At 32.4% G+C, this 5,733-nt stretch overlaps 1 long non-coding RNA gene across 1 annotated transcript; it reads left to right on the top strand.

Annotated features, from left to right (window-relative positions):
- Positions 1-408: 408 nt before the first annotated feature.
- Positions 409-1,350, top strand: LOC143082771 (uncharacterized). Its single transcript, XR_012980468.1, has 2 exons — positions 409-665; positions 1,197-1,350. It is a non-coding gene; the product is annotated as an uncharacterized LOC143082771 (long non-coding RNA).
- Positions 1,351-5,733: the final 4,383 nt, after the last annotated feature.

Genomic DNA, 5,733 nt, shown 5'->3' with positions numbered 1-5,733 from the left:
ATATGCTATAACAAAAGTTTTAGTTATTGTAATTAAAAGGCAATTTTAAGGGTATATTCATTTCCATCTGTTCAAGTTTTTTCGAGAGCAGTTCGGGTTTTTTCGAGAACAGTTCAGGTTTTTTCGAGAGATAAACCAATTTCTTACGGTTTAAAATGTGCTATTTAAGTACATTTGAGTTTAAAAACGAATGAAAAGTCATCGGTTCTTTCAAAGTTTATAACTAATGCATTACAGCAGTTTGATAATGTTGCATAAGCACATACATTTCATAAAAAAAACATAATTTATTTCTATATATTGTTGTATTGCATTATGAATTGCATGGACACCGGTATGCTTTATACCTATATTATTTGGATTAATCAAATCTACCTATGTCTATAGAAAAAAATGTTCAAATCATGCATGATCACTGTATTCAAAGGACACTGGTTAACGTATGGTTAGATCAATCAAACATATTGCCATCCATGTTATTGAAATGACGGAACTAAGCTAGTGTACTGACTCGTCCGTAATTATTTCATGATGTTTCCGAAAGTTGACTTACATTTACTATCTTCTTTGTTACTTTCCCCTCTTTTGTAATTTCCCCTTATTTACATGCTCACGTTGATGATTCAGCATCATTTATTGATATATCTGCCAGATTCCGGCACAGTGTACGTTTATAGCATATTGACAATTTGAAGAACTGTTTATTGTAAACATATATAACATGTATTGTGTTTTGATGACGTATAAAACGTTGGATAAATGACAATGATGACAAATATGCCACTTCACCAGATTATTTGTTTTATTGTTTCACAACCGTTTGTTATTACTTGTAAACACACAGATACAACATTTACACTATAAAAATGTTCTATAAACATTCAAATACCCTTTTTGGTAATTTTTGTATGATTCATAGCACCCATTTCGTTATTTTTAAAGTATGGAAAGCAATTCGTGTCATAATTTGCATACATAATGTTTGATACTTGTCGAGTTTTCAACACATTAAAAGCTGAACACACCAGTTTTGACTCACAGTTATGTTACAAACTTGATATATTGTTAATACTTGTATTTTTTATGTGAATGTATGGAACACAATTAGTGTCATAAGCCAACTTTGTATTTTTGTATGTTTTGGCAAATCTTTTTGATTGATAGGTTTTATATTGAGTTTTTATTTGTTCTTTCAGCTTTTTACCGTTTGATGTTCACGTTCAGTTTGGAGTTATACTTACCTGTCATCATTTGTAATCATTCATTGAACACCAGCATACCTTTGTTATTCATGCTACATTGTGTTAATAGAGTGGATTATATGACAATAAATAAAACGGTTATCTTTAATGAAGTCCATTATTTAATGCCCGCAAAGAATAGATGGGAGTCATTACAGCTAGCATGCTGATGTCCAGATAAACATATTGCATAGATCCAAATATACGTATATCGATATGGAATTTATGTGATTTAAAAAATCTACATTTTAGAGTGCCATGGATTTTAAGCTGAAACTATTCGTAATTTGAACAATCGTTTTGTGGGCACGGTCAAATTTGATTGATATTTAAGTAAGCATTGCTTTTGCGCCAATTCTTAAAAGTTGTAGTTTTTTATTTGCGCCAAAAAATAAATATTGCTTCTGCGCCATTGTGCAGGTAAACTAATTAAAAAGTGAAAATATAGAAAATTTAAACAATATCTACGGACACACCAGCTGTCATCAGGAGATAGGAGAAAAAAAACAGATTCAGTGGCGGATCCAGGGGGGGTGGGGGTTCCGGGGGTGTGCACCCCCCCTTTATTTTTGCCGATCAATGCATTTGTATCGGGACATATGTTTTGCACCCCCCCTTTGCCCTGGGTTACCTGGGTTAGCAACCCCTCTTTCGAAAATTCCTGCATCCGCCCCTGCAGATTAAATACGGAATGCACCTCTAGAACCGAAATTTCCCGCTGATATTATAGTAAGACCTTTGCCTATAGGTTTTGTAACAGAACAGACTTTTAGTTTTTATAAATACTTTGATTAACAGCAGTTATTATTGTGGTTTTATGACTTTTAAGGAGTTACCATTTTTTATAGTGCTTTGATAAATCCGAAAATGTTTTAACAATTTGCAAACATTTTTTTATTATAGTGTAAACCAGTGTTTAGTGCTCATATTTTTATGAAGATATATTTTAAACATATGTTTTAATATTTATGAGACCTTGTTTCTAATATAAAATTGAGAATGGAAATGGGGATCACTGTTTCTTATCATCTTCGGAAGGCCCCTTTTTTAATTTATAATTACCAATGGAAGTAGAAAGACCTTTTGTCTAACCTGTCTTTGTGTTATTTTTTATACGTCCGTCAATTTTGACGGGACGTATTATGGTATACAAATGTCCAGTGTCCGTCCGTCCGTCCGTCCGTCTGTCTGGTGTAAACATGTCGCACCGTAACTTGAGAACGACTTATCCAAATTTTTTGAAACTTAACATAGTTGTTTCTTATGATGGTCAAATGATCTGTATACTTTTTTGTGAAAATAAGATTACAACTTTTTGAGTTATGGCACTTTGTAACTAAAACAGGGGTGTGTTTTTTTCACATGTCGCACCGTATCTCAAAAACGATTCTTGATTATGGCTTAAAACTTCAAAGGCTTCTTAGTTATATTAATCTTAATATATCTGTATACTTTTTGGTGATGATTCAAAATGTCATTTTTGAGTTATTGAGTATTTTGTAAAAAAAAAAAGGGGGGGTTTACATGTCGCACCATATCTCAAAAACGATTTATGATTATTGCTTAAAACTTTACACACTTCTTTGTTATATTAATCTAAAGATCTGTATACTTTTTGGTGATGATTCATTTTTATATTTTCGAGTTATTGAGATTTTGTAAAAAAAGAGGGTTTTTTTCACATGTTGCGCTGTATCTCTATTGCTTAAAACTTAACAGGCTAATGTTGCGTCGGGTTTCCAAATACATCTTGTACAATCTTCCTATTGAGCGGGAATAAGGAATGAGTCAGGATATACTAAGCATGACATCCTGTACAACCCTGTGTTATTCAAAAAAGATTTATGTTTTTTCACAAAACGACGGGCGTATCATGCGCTCATGGCGCAGCTGTTTATTTAAATATTGATCCAGTCGAAATGCTATCTAAAACACTTACCACTCATTCAAAAAAGAAGGGTCTGACTTGTTTTTATCATACTGCTTTTATTACATTATAGATGTCTGTTTCCGTTGATTCCGTTAAATACCAATTCCTCAGAGCAATTGGTACTTTGCGGAACGGAACGGAACGGAAAAATAAATTTAAAAGTTTAAATCAGATTCAACTTGATCACTGTCTCTAATCATCGTCGGAACGGGCTGTTGAATGCCTCTTTTTTAAAATATAATTACCGATGGAAGGAGAAAGACTTTTTGTGTAACCTGCCTTTGTGTTAATTTTTTTATTATTGATCAAGTCGAAAATGCTATCTAAAACACATACCACTCATGCAAAAAGAGGTGTCAGACAATTTTTGTTATCATACTGCTTTAATCACATTAAAGATGTCTGTTTCCGTTTTTTCCGTTAAATACCAATTCCTCAGAGCAATTGGTACTTTGCGGAACGGAACGGAACGGAAAAATAAATTAAAAAGTTTAAATCAGATTCAACTTGATCACTGTCTCTAATCATCGTCGGAACGGGCTGTTGAAGGCCTCTTTTTTAAAATATAATTACCGATGGAAGGAGAAAGACTTTTTGTGTAACCTGCCTCTGTGTTAAATTTTTTATTATTGATCAAGTCGAAAATGCTATCTAAAACACATACCACTCATGCAAAAAGAGTGTCAGACAATTTTTGTTATCATACTGCTTTTATTACATTAAAGATGTCTGTTTCCGTTTTTTCCGTTAAATACCAATTCCTCAGAGCAATTGGTACTTTGCGGAACGGAACGGAACGGAAAAATAAATTAAAAGATTTAATAAAGATTCAACTTGATCACTGTCTCTAATCATCGTCGGAACGGGCTGTTGAAGGCCTCTTTTTTAAAATATAATTACCGATGGAAGGCGAAAGACTTTTTGTGTAACCTGCCTTTGTGTTAAATTTTTTATTATTGATCAAGTCGAAAATGCTATCTAAAACACATACCACTCATGCAAAAAGAGGTGTCAGACAATTTTTGTTATCATACAGCTTTAATTACATTAAAGATGTCTGTTTCCGTTTTTTCCGTTAAATACCAATTCCTCAGAGCAATTGGTACTTTGCGGAACGGAACGGAACGGAAAAATAAATTAATAAGTTTAAATCAGATTCAACTTGATCACTGTCTCTAATCAAGGACGACGTGAGGTCAGTCTAGATATCATAATGCATGACTTGCAAATGCGTTAATTTCATGATAATTTATCAGGACAATCCGACATATTCATCTACAGAGTATTTCCCGATGTTATACATTATTACACATTTCACCTGTGAAGATGAGATTTAGTATACATTTGTGTTATTTGTATATGGAAAACTGTAAAACACAGAAATTTTAAAGTTTGTTTTGTTTTAAAGATTTTTCGAAATTTTGATAAATGCCCCCTTTGGATACCTTAAATGAAATTCTTTTCCGTTCCGTTCCGTTCCGTTCCGTAAAGTAAAGTACCAATAGCCCTTTTACATTGTCATGTATATGGCAATAGTGATAGGATAACCGAATACATGAGGCCAACATACTAGAATTAGATATCCCTCATTTTTTATAATACGCAGAATATGATGTTACTATAAAAAAAAATAGATTTGGGTAAACGTCAATGATACAGCAACGAACGAAAGAAATAACCAAAATGCATTTATAGAAAAACATTCAGTATTCAACATGTCCACGTGGCTATACAATATCTCTAGTCTGAAGTGAACACGAGTTAACCCCCGGATTTTTTGGAAGAGTTCGTGTTAATTAATATTTTTTGTACGGTTTTTATACGTTTTTCTTTGGACCATAGTTTCATAAGGACTTATATATATTTCCTTGGCGTCTGATTCTTATTTAAAAAATTGACGTGTTTGGTGTTAATTTTATTATTTTAGAGGACAGGCTCTGCATTGCCAATCGTTTTATTTTTTATCTTTCATTTTCAATATTTGTACAGAGCACGTCTAATGGACCACAATGTTTTGGGTTTTTATTTTAAAATTCATATCTTAAAATACTTTTAAAAACTATTTTACTTTCTTACTCATTTGTGTAAATATTTCCATTACGCATTAAGGAAGTGCCTAAGATAGGAAGCTTATACATAAGAAAGAAAGAAAGCTAAAAAATTATGTTATGCATATATATATTTTTGTGTTTAATTTTAATTACAAAAATTGATTGTGCGACAAATAATGTATCTTTGTCCAAACTAACTATATACATTTTTACCACGTGTTAGATTGTGGTTTGTCATTATGTCGTCTGATCTTTTTATTACCGAACGTGACTTATTCATGCATGTGACTGTTTTGCTGAGTGTGAATTCGTATTTCTGTAAGACGTGGCACGGTACTTTTCCATCCCGAATTCATTTGTTGGGTTTTGATTTTGTGTTTGTTGTTGTCATCGGATTTTGTCAAATGTCTTAACGTTTGTAGTTGTAAATTATATTTTTTTTTTCTGTTGTATTCGTGTGTTGTGTTGGGGATAACTAAATCGTCCAGTTCATTTGATAGATTTTATTTTG

This window comes from Mytilus galloprovincialis, chromosome 7 (assembly GCF_965363235.1).
Source record: "Mytilus galloprovincialis chromosome 7, xbMytGall1.hap1.1, whole genome shotgun sequence".
Taxonomy (NCBI): Eukaryota; Metazoa; Mollusca; class Bivalvia; order Mytilida; family Mytilidae; genus Mytilus; species Mytilus galloprovincialis.
Note: the sequence above shows the minus strand (reverse complement) of the source record. Positions and strands in the feature narration are given on the sequence as shown.